At 39.5% G+C, this 15619-nt stretch overlaps 1 protein-coding gene across 1 annotated transcript in view; it reads right to left on the bottom strand.

Annotated features, from left to right (window-relative positions):
• The window catches only part of LOC121434679 (zinc finger protein 431-like), a 56686-nt gene that overhangs the window by 3492 nt on the left and 37575 nt on the right, over window positions 1–15619 (bottom strand). The window lies entirely within an intron of this gene.

Below are 15619 nucleotides of genomic sequence, written 5' to 3'. Positions count from 1 at the left end.
GTATTGACTCATGCCTTTAAGCTCAGAACTTCAAAAGCAGAGGCGGGTATATTTTTCCCTGAGTTAAATGCCAGACAAGTCTATGCAATAAGGTCCAGGAAGGTGAAAGTACATAGTAAAACCCTGTCTTCCAGGAAGTGGTGGTGCATGCCTTTAATCCTAGCAATCAGGAGGCAGAGGCAGGTTGGTCTCTTTGAGTTTGAGGACAGCCTGTACTTTGAGAGATAGTTCCAGGACAGGCTCCCAAGCTACAGAGAAACCCTGACTCAAAAATCAAGTAAACAATAAACAAAAAACAAACAAACAAAAAGACACTGTCTACATTGCAAATATCAGTGAATCAAGCAAGAAAAATAGAGGAACTCAGAGGTTTTTACTGGAGTTCCTACAAAGAAATATGCATTCACTCCACTTCTCTATTTATCTTCCAAACATCCGAAGTGCCCTAATTTAAATTGTAATGCCAATAACATTTTACAAACAGAGCTTTATGTTTAAACAGTTACAAATGGACAGATGAAAACATTAGCAATATAAATCTTGGGCATAAGTAATAAACACAAGCTGAGAGAGGGATGACTGAGTAGTACCTAGCTTTTGATGGTCTTGAATAGATGTGGCAGAATTGCCAGTACTTATTTGGGAATCATAACTATCCATTATTCCAAGTTCACAAATTCTGTGATCCTTTGATCATGTTGAGGACCAGGTACTCATGTGGTCCATAGTCATGCCGATACATCAAATTGTTATATTAATTTTAAAAATGTAAAGTAAGCATAACAAGCAGGAAGAAGTTCAAGCACCTACAATTCAATGACTCTGAATACTTAGGCAGTACTAATGTCACACCTACTGAAAGACTTCCAGACCCCAAAATGGGGAAAAAAGCTACTTCTATCATAGCCAACACAGACCAGAATACCAAAGAGCAGATAGAAACCAAGGAATAAATGTGCATCCAACAAAGACAAACAGAGATACTGGCACCTAGACCTGCAGTCACCTCAGACCCAGACACCTGACAAGAGCACAATAACATGATCAACAACAGACAGAACAATATGTCACTACCATATTCCAACTCTCCTACTACAGCACACCCTGAATATTCAAACCCAGTCAAAGTACAATTAAGTTAGATCAACTATGTAGATGTTTTATGTCCTTAAGAAAGAAGTGAATGAATTTTTTAAAAAAAGCAAAGGAAGAGGCGCTTTGTTTACGAGCTACCCATCTAGCACTGAGATCTGATCTGGGCACCAGGAGAGCCATCACCAGGGTGAATGAGTTTCACCTGCAGCAGCAGCCCTAGACATGGAACTCAGACATTCCTCATCCCCCTATACTTCCTGGACTTCCTGCAGGGGCTATACTCCCCAGATACTGCCTCTCTCTTTCTATCCCACCCAGCTTGCATCCAGAAACCCCCTTCTGCCTCCCTCCCCTTTTCAGGCACATTACATCACCCAGCTCAGCCTGTTTGGGCTCTGGGTCCAAATCGTGAGGGCAACCAGGCAGACAGGAGTTCCTTTGTCTCAAGAGCCTGCCTGCAGCAAGAAAGGTAGGCGCTTTGTTTACGAGCTACCCAACCAGCATGGAGATCTGATCTAGGCACCAGAAGAGCCATCACTGGAGAGTGCCATCACTGGGAAGGTACATCAGTGGGCAAGGAGACCTGGTCCTGTAAAAGAAATTCCATAGGGGAGCATTTGGAGGAAGAGATGGGCAGGTGCCAATGCAAGAATTCACCCAACAATCTGAAAAACAACATGAAACCACCAGAACCCAGTGACCTCAAAACAGGAGGACATGAACACCTTAATCAAGAAAAAGTAGAAAAAAATTGACTTTATGAAAGTGATTGACACCCTTAAACAGCGTGTAAAAAAATGCCCTTATAGAAATGGATGAGAAGTATAACAGAAAGTTTGAAGAATTGAATAAATCAGTGAATGATACCCTAGGAAACCAAGGAAAAACAATCAAACAGATAATGGAAACAGTTCAAGACTTGAAAACTGAAATGGAGGGAAGGAAGAAAACACACACAGAGGGCCGGATGGACATGGAAAATTTAAGTAAACAAACAGAGACTACAGAAACAAACATAGCCAACAGAATACAAGGGATAAAAGAAAGAATCTTAGCTTCTGAAGATATCATAGAGAAAATAAATGCTCTGATCAAAGAAAACAGCAAGTCCAACAAACTCGCATCACAAAACATTCAAGAAATCTGGGACACAATAAAAAGATCAAACCTAAGAATAATAGGAGTAGAAGAAGGAGAAGAGTCACAGTTCAAAGGCCCAGAAAATATTTTTAATAAAATTATAGAAGAAAACTTTCCCAACCTAAGGAAAGATATACCTATGAAGGTTCAGGAAGCAAACAGAACACTGAATAGGCTGGATCAAAAAAAAAATCCCCTCACCATATAATAATCAAAACACAAAGCAAACAGAATAAAGAAAGAATATTAAGGGCTGCTAAGGAAAAGGCCAAGTTACTTATAAAGGTAAACCTATCAGACTTACACCTGTGTTCTCCATGGAAACCATGAAAGCCAGAAGGTCCTGGATAGATGTACTGCAAAAACTGAGAGACCATGGATGCAAGCCCAGACTACTATATCCAGCCAAGTTTCCGTTCACTATAAATGGAGAAAACAAATTTTCCAGGATAAAAACAAATTTAAACAATATTTAGCCACAAATCCAGCCTTACAGAAAGTAATAGAAGGAAAATCACTAACCAAGGAGTCCAACAATGACCACAATAACTCAGACATCTAGAGACCCTTCACCAGCAAAACTCAAAGAAGGAAAACACACAAACCCTACTACTAAAAAAGTGACCGGAGTTAACAACCACTAGTCATTAATATCACTTAATGTCAATGGACTCAACTCACCTATAAAAAGGCACAGGAGAAGAGATTGGATACGAAAACAGGATCCAACATTCTGTTGTTTACAAGAAACACACCTCAACCACAAAGACAGGCCCCTACTCAGAGTAAACGGCTGGGAAAAGGCTTATCAAGCAAATGGACCTAAGAAACAAGCAGGTGTGGCCATACTAATTTCTAACAAAGTTGACTTCAAACTTAAATCAATCAGAGGAGTCATTGCCAAATTCCTTTTATGAAGCTACAGTTACTCTGATACCAAAACCACACAAAGACTCAACCAAGAAAGAGAATTACAGCCAATCTCACTCATGAACATCAACGCAAAAATCCTCAATAAAATACTGGCAAACCAAATCCAAGAACACATTAGAAAAATTATCCATTATGATCAAGTAGGCTTCTTCCCAGAGATGCAGGGCTAGTTCAACATATGGAAATCTATCAATTTTTTTTTTTTTTGATTTTGCGAGACAGGGTTTCTCCGTAGCTTTTGGTTCCTGTCCTGGAACTAGCTCTTGTAGACCAGGCTGGCCTCGAACTCATAGAGATCCGCTTGCCTCTGCCTCCCGAGTGCTGGGATTAAAGGCATGCGCCAACTCCGCCCGGCATGTAATCCATCATATAAATAAACTGAAAGAAAAAACCATATGATCATTTCATTAGATGCTGAAAAAGCATTTGACAAAATTCAACACCCCTTTATAATAAAAGTCTTTGAGAGATTAGGGATATAAAGGTCAAACCTAAATATAATAAAAGCTATTTACAGCAAGCCAACAGCTAACATCAAATTAAACAGAGAGAAACTCAAAGCCATCCCACCAAAATCAGGAACAGGACAAAGATGTCCACTCTCTCCATACCTCATCAATATAGAGCTTGCAGTTTTAGCAATAGCAATAAGACATCATAATGGGATCAAGGGGATTCGAATTGGAAAGGAAGAAGTTAAACTTTCATTATTTACAGATGATATGATAGTGTACTTAAGTGACCCCAAAAACTCCACCAAAGAACTCCTACAGCTGATAAACACCTTTAGTAATGTGGCAGGATACAAGATCAACTCCAAAAAATCAGCCGCCCTCCTATACACAAAGGATAAAAAAGCAGAGAGGGAAATCAGAGAAGCATCACCTTTCAAGATAGCCACAAACAGCATAACATATCTTGGGGTAACTCGAACCAAGGAAGTGAAAGATCTATTTGCCAAGAACTTTAAGGCATTGAAGAAAGAAATTGAAGAGGATACCAGAAAATGGAAGGATCTCCCTTGCTCTTGGATTGGAAGGATCAACATAGTAAAAATGGCAATTCTTCCAAAGGCAATTTATTGATTCAATGCAATCCCCGTCAAGGTCCCATCAAAATTCTTTACAGATCTTGAGAGGACAATAATCAACTTTATATGGATAAACAAAAAAAAAAAAAAAACGGGATAGCCAAAATAATGTTATACAATAAAGCAACTTCTAGAGGCAGTACCATCCCTGACTTTAAACTCTATTACAGAGCTACAGTAATGAAAACAGTGTGGTAGCGGCATAAAAACAGAGAAGTTGACCAATGGAATCGTATAGAAGATCCAGATTTTAACCCACAAACCTATGAACACCTCATTTTCGATAAAGGAGCTAAAAGTATACAATGGAAGAAAAAAAGCATCTTCAACAAATGGTGCTGGAAAAACTAGATGTTAATCTGCAGAAGAATGAAAATAGAACCATATCTATCACCATGAACAAAACTCAAGTCCAAATGGATCAAAGACTTCAATATCAATCTGAACACACTGAACCTGATAAAAGAGAAAATGGAAAGTACCCTACCTCATATGGACACAGGATATCACTTCCTATGTATAACCCCAGAAGCACAGACATTAACGGTAACATTAAATAAATGGGACCTACTGAAACTGAGTACATTCTGTAAAGCAAAGGACACTGTCACTAAGATAAAAAGACAACCTACTGACTGGGAGAAGATCTTCACCAACCCTGCAACAGACAAACGTCTGATCTCCAAAATATATAAAGAAATCAAGAAACTAGACTTTAAAATGCTAATTAACTCAATTAATAAATGGGGCATTGAACTGTACAGAGAATTCTCAACAGAAGAAGTTCAAATGGCCAAAAGACACTTAAGGTCATGCTCAACCTCCGTAGCAATCAGGGAAATGCAAATCAAAACAACTTTGAGATATCATCTTACACCTGTCAGACTGGCTAAAATAAAAAACACCAATGATAGCCTTTGCTGGAGAGGTTGTGGCGAAAGGGGTACACTCATCCATTGCTGGTGGGAATGCAATCTTGTGCAACCACTTCAGAAATCAGTGTTTCAGTTTCTCAGGAAATTCGGGATCAACCTACCCCAGGACCCAGCAATACCACTCTTGGGAATATACCTAAGAGATGCCCTCTCATATGACAAAAGCATTTGTTCAACTATGTTCATAGCAGCATTATTTGTAATAGCCAGAACCTGGAAACAACCTAGATGTCCTTCAATGGGAGAATGGATGAAGAAAGTATGGAACATATACACATTAGAGTACTACGCTGCGGTAAAAAACAATGACTTCTCGAATTATGCATGCAAATGGATGGAAATAGATAACACTATCCTGAGTGAGGTAACCCAGAACCAAAAAGATGAACATGGAATGTACTCACTCATAATTGGGTTCTAGCCATAAATAAAGGTCATTGAGTCTATAACTTGTGATCCTAAAGAAGCTAAATAAGAATGTGAAGCCAAAGAAAAACATATAGTTATCCTCTTGGATATGGGAAGTAGACAAGATTGTCGGACAAAAAATTGAGATCTTGGGGGTGGGGTGGGATGGGGGTAAGGGGAGATGGGGAGAGAAAAGTGAGAAGGGGAGGATGGGGGGAACTTGGGGAAACGGGGTGATTGGGATAAAGGAAGGGTGGATAGGGGAGCAGGGAAGCATATATCTTAACTAAAGGAGCCATCTTAGGGTTGGCAAGAGACTTGAACCTAGAGGGGCTCCCAGGTGCCCAGCGCAATGTCCCCAGTTAGTTACTTGGGCAGCTGAGAATAGGGAACCTGAAATGGCCTTATCCTTAGCCATTCTGATGAATATCTTGCATATCACCATAGAACCTTCATCTGGCGATGGATGGAGATAGAGACAGAGACCCACATTGGAGCACCAGAACGAGCTTCCAAGGTCCCAATGAGGAGCAGAAGGGGGGAGAACATGAGCAAGGAAATCAGGACCCTAGGGGTGCACCCATCCACTGAGACAGTGGGGCTGATCTATTGGGAGCTCACGAAGGCCAGCTGGACTATGACTGAAAAAGCATGGGATAAAACCGGACTCTCTGAACATGGCAGATGATGAGGACTGATGAGAAGCCAAGGACATTGGCACTAGGTTTTGATCCTATGTCATCTTCTTGCTTTGTGGGAGCCTAGCCAGTTTGGATGCTCTGCTTCCTAGACCTGGATGGAGGGTTGAGGACCTTGGATTTTCCATAGGCCAGGGAACCCTGACTGATCTTCAGACTGGAGAGGGAGGGGGAGAGGAGTGGGAGGGAAATGGGAGGCTGGGAGGAGGCCGAAATTTTTTTCAATAAAAAATAAATTAAAAAAAAGAACAATTAGTAAACCATAATTTCAGTTCCCCCAATCAAACTGTAGTGATCTCAACACTGGCTTTGTATTGTTGCATGTTTTTTAAGTAGTAGCACATTCTTTGTTATGTTTTTATTTGTTGTTGTTGATTTTATTTATTCATTTATTTTTGTTTTTTTCGAGATGAGGTTTCTCTGTACCTTTGGTGTCCATCCTAGAACTAGCTCTTATAGACCAGGCTGGCCTCAAACTCACAGAGATCCACCTGCCTTTGCCTCCTGAATGCTGAGTTTAAAGGCCTGCACCACCACCGCCCGGCTGAGTTATGTTTTTTTTTAGAAGTATCATATTCTTTGAGTTTCATCCCACATCATTTCAATAGATAATGTTTACAATAAATATTATTATGAATTTCAGTTTATATGATGTAAGATCAGAGAAGTTACCTAAAATAATAGGCAATGTTATAGTGAAACTACAAGTTAAAAAACAATAAACTCAATAGATTGGAAATAAGTGATATAATAACCACCTTTGCTTTATACAATCAAAGAAACTGAATATCCCACATTAGCTGCTCGAACAGATCAGTGGCAATGCTGGGTGTGCTCTCTGGTCTTCTAGTTGGCACCTGTCTAGTACATCCCCTTCAAGTTACTTCTAAATCTCAGGTTTATTTAAAATTAGCTCTCATTTATTATATTTAAGTTAACCTTATATTGTGTGTGTCTATTGGTTATAGAAAGAGAAGATATAAAAAGAAGGATACTAGTCAGAACTAAATGTGATGATAACACCCGTTCCATTCATAGTTTGTGAGATATGTATAGTTCATTAACCTTACAAAAAAGGTTTAATGATATAGCAATTAATATTTGACAAAAATGAAATTATATATCCTATAGGAAAATACATCAGATATCTTGCAAATTTTGTTTAAGACAAAGATACATGTGTTGCGGTAGCTCATTTTGCTCCTTCAGCCAATAGCCGATGAGATACCAGACCATTGGAGCGTGGTCTCTCTCCCTTTTTTTTTTTTTTTTGATTTTAAGAGACAGGGTTTCTCTGTAGCTTTTGGTTCCTGTCCTGGAACTAGCTCTTCTAGACCAGGCTGGCCTCGAACTCACAGAGATCCACCTGCTTCTACCTCCAGAGTGCTGAGATTAAAGTTGTGCACCACCACCGCCTGGCTCTCTCTCTGTTAGGAGCCAATTTCCTCCTAAAATCATTGCAGGAACCATCACCCTGGAGAGTCTGCAGAGAACCCCACACCCTTAATTGTGTTAGGAATAGTTCTATTGACAGAGCCTACCCCACACCCAAATTGGCTGTTAATGAGAGCTATCTGTTAGCGGAACCCACCCCACATTCCAAACTATCTAGGGATCTAGGTGTGTCAACTCGCGACTTCCTGGCCTACAGTGACCTGACCGAAGACAACCTCCTGCCTACGTGACCAACTCGGACCATGTGACCAACGTGAACCACGCGGCAAGAGCCCAGGCCCCTGTGCCCACCCCCCAACTCTTTACCCTATAAAAGTTGTACCCCGTCTCTAATAAACGGAGGCTTTGACAAGAATTCTCGCTTAGCCTCATTCCTCTTTCCTAGCCCATGTCTTCCAGGTGGTGCCTCTCCGGGACCCTGGAATAACAGATTGCAGGGTGGGTTACAACCCCTAGACTGAGTAGCCCACCCAAAGGCAATCGACATCTCTCCCTTTAAAAAAGCTGCCACTTCCCTCAGCTCACTCTCTGGCTTCCGGCTCTGCTTTTGGCAACTTGGCTCCCTTCCTGATTACACAGAGGGCTGTTGTCTGGGACGGTGATCTGTAAGTTTTCCCCCCTTAAATAAATATCCATTCTATTAATCATAAAAAAAGCAAAGGGAAAGATAAATGAAATTTTGGAGAATAATAATAAACCCCTTAAAGAAAGTCAAACAAGCAAACAGTTGACAGAAATGAATAACTCAGTTCAAGAAGTGAAAATTGAAATAGAAGGATGTAAAAAACCACAAGCTGAAGGAATTCTGGAGATAAAAAACTAGATAAATGAAAAGAAAAAACTGGCAAATTAAGGTGAAGTTTATCCTATCTTTGTGAGTCTAAATTTTATATATAATTTACACACACCATAACTAAGAAAAACGTTGAGGGCTGGAGAGATGGCTCAGAGGTTAAGAGCATTGCCTGCTCTTCCAAAGGTCCTGAGTTCAATTCCCAGCAACCACATGGTAGCTCACAACCATCTGTAATGGGGTCTGGTGCCCTCTGCTGGCCTGTAGGCATACACACATAATAAATAAATATTTAAAAAAAAGAAAGAAAAACGTTAACGATATAATTGTTTTCAACTCAATCAAAAAACCCAGGGCATAACATTAGCCTGGAAGGTCTGTGGCAGCAAAAGCAGAGCCTATTTTCCAAAGTAACAAATTTTGAAGTCAAGATAACTTTAAAGTATGTGTGGGGTTACCATAGCAGCCCCCAAATCAAATGTCTCTCTCTGCAGTCCAAAAATTCAAAGAAAGCACAAAGTATAACCCAGACTCTGTGTGTATTTTCTATCTTTTCAAGGTCCATTAATTGTTTTACTTACTTTTTTCTTTAAGAACCTTAGTGTAAATTCCTTAAAAAACTATTTTGAATCCATGACTCGGTCTATATTTATCTTCTCTGTCTTAAGCCCATGGACATTTATCAAATAAACTATCACACCCACTCAGAGGCCTTTTTATCTGAATGTTTTTACTGTGTATCTGTAATCCTTTTCTGATGAGGAGTGTTTTTGTAATTGGAAGCTGCATTTGACTTCCATTTTTGTGCTTTTACAACCCCTCATTTTTAACTTTCTTAGGGTTTATGTGGATTTAGTTGCCAAACATTTGGTGTCCTAATGTAAATGGGGACTACACTTTCATCTTCTGGCTGCCTAGACTCAAATAATCACACATAAACTATATAATTATATCAGCATTTTAAAAAACCTCAGGCATATTCTTAGTTAGATTTTACATGTTCAATTCATCCATTTCTATTCATCTATGTATCACCATGTAATGTTTTGGGATATTTCACCTTCAGTGAATACATGGCATCTCTTTGATCTTCCCAAATAGTGGGAATAGAGACAGTCTGGTCTGTCTCTATAAAAAAAAACCAAGTAACAAATGCTGGAAAGTAATGAAATTGGTCTCCAGCTACAATCAGGTTTTTTTTTCATAATTGGAACTCCAGCAGTCCTATTTTCCTGTGCAGTGCACACTCAAAACTGTTGCTTCTATTCTGGACTGAGGTAGAAACCACTCTCCACATGCAAATCCTTTCCCGTTACCTGCAATGGATATTCAGTTTCATAACTCAAATTTATAACTTTGAAACTGTGGTAGAATCATTTAAGATTTTAAAGGTGTAAAGTAGGACAAGGTCATTACTAAGGAGAGGAGAAGACAGGGACCAAATCCTTTTATGTCAAGATAAGATAGATAGTGTTAAAAAATTTTCTGAAATACTAGAAGTACAGCAGTTCAAGAATTAATATGACTTCCTAGGGAGAAATCACTCCACATGTTTGCCAGATTAATAAACAAAAAATCATTTAATAATATTCACATACATCTCTGACTAATGCTCAAAGAGGACCCAGGCTGGAATAAATTTTTGCATTTCACATATTTTCTTATCCTTATGTCTTTTAGGTTCAGGCTCCACACTCTGAACAATTTAAATAGGGGTGGAAGGCTACAAGTCTACCCACCTGGACAGATGGAATACTTACACAGTAAAGTCTTCCCAGCATTATTTCTTACATAAACCAGTGACCTTAAACAGTAAGACCATCTTCATCGACAAGATCATGAGATGTCAGACTTTCCTTCTATTTTTACAAGCTTTTCATTAGCCTCTTAAATGAGTTGATGGCCTGATTTTGGTACATTTCTGTCCAGAATTACAACATGGAGATTCCGGGGGATGTGAAGGATAGGAAAAGTATAAGGCAGAAAAGATAAAAACAGGTTAGGGAAGTCTTGCACAAGCTATGTCTCATGTCAAGTAAATTTCCCAAGAAGAATAAATTTGGGAGACGCACAGAGGCAGAGCGGCGGGGCGGCCAGACGCACAGAGGCAGAGTGGCGCCACGGCCAGACGTGCAGAGGCAGAGCGGCGCCACGGCCAGACGTGCAGAGGCAGAGCGGCGCCACAGCTAGACACACAGAGGTGGAGCGGCGCGGCAGCCAGACCATTCAGGAAGAGGCTTTGGGGGACGAGCGTGGCGGCAGACGCAAGCAGTGGGGACAGGCGTGCGATAAGCAGAGCAGATCGCCCTACTACAATTAAATCAAAGAGGTAGGCCTTTGGTTGGCCAGGTCACTGGCACACGGGGAGCCTGGTCCTGTCCTGAAGGCCCTTCAGAGGGGTGAGAGGGTTCTTGGTCTGCAGCAGGAACCAGGAAACAGAGCGAGGGCATTTTGTAAGCAGAGCCCTTGGCCAGCAGGGAAACCTGATCCGGTTTTTTAAAAGACCCATTAGATAGGATCAATAGGAGGAGATGGGCAGGCGCCAAGGCAAGAATTCACCCAATAATCTGAAAAACAACATGAAAACACCAGAAACCAATGATCTTACAACAGAAGTATTTGAACAACCTAACACAGAAGAAGTGGAAAAAATTGACTTTATGAAGACAATAGAGTCCCTTAAACAACATGTAAAAAATGCCCTTATAGAAATGGATGAGAAGTATAACAAAACGTTTGAAGAAATGAGTAAATACGTACATGATACCTGGGAAACCAAGAAAAAACGATCAAACAGGCAATGGAAACAGTTCAAGAATTGAAAACTGAAATGAAGGCAAGGAAGAAAATACAAACTGAGGACCAGCTGGATATGGAAAATCTAGGTCAACAAGCAGAGGCTACAGAAACAAGCATAATCAATAGAATACAAGAGCTAGAAGAAAGAATCTCAGATGCTGAGGACACCATAGAGAAAATAAACGAACAGATCAAAGAAAACAGCAAAGACAACAAATTCTCAACACAAAACATTCAGGAAATATGGGACACAATAAAAAAAAAACCAAACGTAAGAATAATAGGAATAGAAGAAGGAGAAGAGTCACAGCTCAAAGGCCCAGAAAATATTTTCAACAAAATTATGGAAGAAAACTTTCCCAACTTAAAAAAAGATATTCAGTTAAATATTCAAGAAGCATACAGAACACCAAACAGACTGGATCAAAGAAAAACATCTCCTTGCCAGGCAGTGGTGGAGCACACCTTTAATCCCAGCACTTGGGAGGCAGAGGCAGGCGGATCTCTGCGAGTTCGAGACCAGCCTGGTCTACAAGAGCTAGTTCCAGGACAGGCTCCAAAGCTACAGAGAAACCCTGTCTCGAAAAAACCAAAAAATGAAAAAAGAAAAACATCTCCTTGCCAATAATAATCAAAACACAAAATATACAGGTTAAAGAAAGAATATTAAGAGCTGCAAAGGAAAAAGGGCAAGTAACTTATAAAGGTAAACCTATCAGACTTACACCTGACTTCTCTATGGAAACCATGAAAGCCAGAAGGTCCTGGATAGATGTACTGCAGAAGCTAAGAGACCATGCATGCAAACCCAAACTACTATACCCAGCCAAGCTATCATTCATTATCAATGGAGAAAACAAGACATTCCAGGATAAGAACAAATTTAAACAATACGTAGCCACAAATCCAGCCCTACAGAAAGTAATAGAAGGAAAATCGCAACCCAAGGAATCCAACACTGCCAACACTGCCTACAATAACTCAGGCATCTAGTGACCCTCCACCAGCACATCTCAAAGAAGGGAGACACACAATCTCTACTACCAAAAGCAATAAGAATAACCAGAGTAAACAACCACTGGTCATTAATATCACTTAATATTAATGGGCTCAATTCACCTATAAAAAGGCACAGGCTAAAAGATTGGATATGAAAACAGGATCCAACATTCTGCTGTTTGCAAGAAACACATCTCAACCACAAAGACAGGCACCTATTCAGAGTAAAAGGTTGGGAAAAGGTGTTTCAAGCAAATGGTCCTAAGAAAAGAGCAGGTGTGGCCATACTAATTTCTAACAAAACTGACTTCAAACTAAAATCAATCAGAAGAGACCGAGAAGGTCACTTTATACTCATAACAGGAACAATTCATCAGGATGACATATCAATCCTGAATATCTATGCCCCCAATATAAAGCACCTACTTATGTAAAAGAAATATTACTAGAACTCAAGGCAAACATCAAACCACACACACTAGTAGTAGGAGACTTCAACACACCTCTCTCTCCAAGGGACAGGTCAATCAGACAGAAACCTAATAGAGAATTAAGAGAATTATTGGAGGTAATGAAGCAAATGGACTTAACAGACATCGATAGAACATTCCACCCAAATAGGAAAGAATATACCTTCTTCTCTGCAGCTCATGGAACCTTCTCAAAACTTGACCACATACTCGGAAACAAAGGAAACCTCCACAGATACAAAAAAAAAATCAGTGTCCACCTATGTCTTATCAGATCACCACAGATTATAGTTAGAAGGCAACAACTACGCTACCCCCAAAACACCGACAAACTAATGGAAACTGAACAGTCAACTACTGAACCACACCTGGGTCAAGGAAGAAATCAAGAAAGAAATTAAATTCTTCCTTGAATTTAATGAAAATAAAGGAAACATACTCAAACCTATGGGACAAAATGAAAGCAGTGCTAAGAGGAAAGTTCATAGCACTAAGTGCCCACTTAAAGAAAATGGAGAGTGCATACATTGGGAACTTAACAACACACCTGAAAGCTCTAGAAAAAAAAGAAGCAGACACACCCAGGAGAAGTAGAAGACTCGAAATAATAAAACTGAGGGCTGAAATCAATAAAATAGAAACACAGAAAACAGTCCAAAGAATCAATGAAACAAAAAGCTGGTTCTTGGAGAAAATCAACAAAATTGACAAACCCCTATCCAAACTAATTAAATGACAGAGAGAGAACACGCAAATAAGATCAGAAATGAAAAGGGGGACATAACCACAGACACAGAGGAAATTCAGAGAATCATTAGATCTTACTACAAAAGCCTGTATGCCACAAAACTGGAAAATACAAAAGAAATGGACATTTTTTTAAATAAGTACGAAAGCTAAACCAAGACCAGGTGAATGATAAATAGACCGGTTTACTCACGAAGAATTAGAAGCGGTTATCAAAAATCTCCCTTTGAAAAAAAGCCCAGGACCAGATGGTTTCAATGCAGAATTCTACCAGAACTTCCAAGAAGAGCTAATACCTATACTCCTTAATGTATTTCACAATATAGAAACAGAAGAGTCATTGCCAAATTCCTTTTATGAAGCTACAGTTACCCTGATACCAAAACCACACAAAGACCCAACAAAGAAAGAGAATTACAGATCTATCTCACTCATGAACATCGACGCAAAAACTCTCAATAAAATACTGGCAAACCGAATCCAAGAACACATAAGAAAAATTATCCATTATGATCAAGTAGGCTTCATCCCAGAGATGCAGGGCTGATTCAACATACGCAAACTATCAATGTAATCCACCATATAAATAAACTGAAGGAAAAAAACCATATGATCATTTCATTAGATGCTGAAAAAGCATTCGACAAAATTCAACACCCCTTTATGATAAAGGTCTTGGAGAGAATAGGGATACAAGGGTCCTACCTAAATATAATAAAAACTATTTACAGCAAGCTGACAGCTAACATTAAGTTAAACGGAGAAAAACTCAAAGCCATCCCACTAAAATCAGGAACATGACAAGGATGTCCACTCTCTCCATACCTCTTCAATATAGTGCTTGAAGTTCTAGCAATAGCAATAAGACAACATAAGGAGATCAAGGGGATTCGTATTGGAAAGGAAGAAGTTAAGCTTTCGTTATTTGCAGATGATATGATAGTATACATAAGCGACCCCAAAAATTCTACCAAAGAACTCCTACAGCTGATAAACACCTTTAGTAATGTGGCAGGATACAAGATTAACTCCAAAAAATCAGTTGCCTTCCTATACACTAAGGATAAGGACGCAGAGAGGGAAATCAGAGAAGCATCACCATTCACGGTAGCCACAAATAGCATAAAGTATCTTGGGGTAACTCTGACCAAGGTAGTGAAAGATCTATTTGACAAGAACTATAAGTCTTTGAAGAAAGAAATTGAAGAAGACACCAGAAAATGGAAGGACCTCCCTTGCTCTTGGATTGGGAGGATCAACATAGTAAAAATGGCAATTTTACCAAAAGCAATCTATAGATTCAATGCAATCCCCATCAAAATCCCACCAAAATTCTTCACAGATCTGGAGAAGACAATAATCAACTTTATATGGAAAAACAAAAAACCCAGGATAGCCACAACAATCTTATACAATAAAGGATTGTCTGGAGGCATTACCGTCCCTGACTTCAAACTCTATTACAGAGCCACAGTATTGAAAACAGCTTGGTATTGGCATAAAAACAGAGAAGTCGACCAATGGAATCGAATAGAAGACCCTGACTTTAACCCACAAACCTATGAACACCTGATTTTTGAAAAAGGTGCTAAAAGTATACAATGGAAAAAAGAGGGCATCTTCAACAAATTGTGCTGGCAAAACTGTATGTCAATCTGTAGAAGAATGAAAATAGATCCATATCTATTACCATGTACAAAATTCAAGTCCAAATGGATTAAAGACCTCAATATCAGTCCGAACACACTGAACCTGATAGAAGAGAAAGTGGGAAGTACTCTACAGCACATGGGCACAGGAGATCGCTTCCTACGTATAACCACAGCAGCACAGACTCTAAGGGCATCATTGAATAAATGGGACCTCCTGAGACTGAGAAGCTTCTGTAAAGCAAAGGACACTGTCACTAAGACAAAAAGGCAACCCACTTACTGGGAGAAGATTTTCACCAACCCCGCAACTGACAAAGGTCTGATCTCCAAAATATATAAAGAAATCAAGAAACTGGACCGTAAAAGGCTAATCAACCCAATTATAAAATGGGGAATTGAGCTGAA

Source organism: Microtus oregoni, unplaced genomic scaffold (genome assembly GCF_018167655.1).
Source record: "Microtus oregoni isolate MIOR12 unplaced genomic scaffold, Mior012 000044F_ref0000062, whole genome shotgun sequence".
NCBI lineage: Eukaryota > Metazoa > Chordata > Mammalia > Rodentia > Cricetidae > Microtus > Microtus oregoni.
Note: the sequence above shows the minus strand (reverse complement) of the source record. Positions and strands in the feature narration are given on the sequence as shown.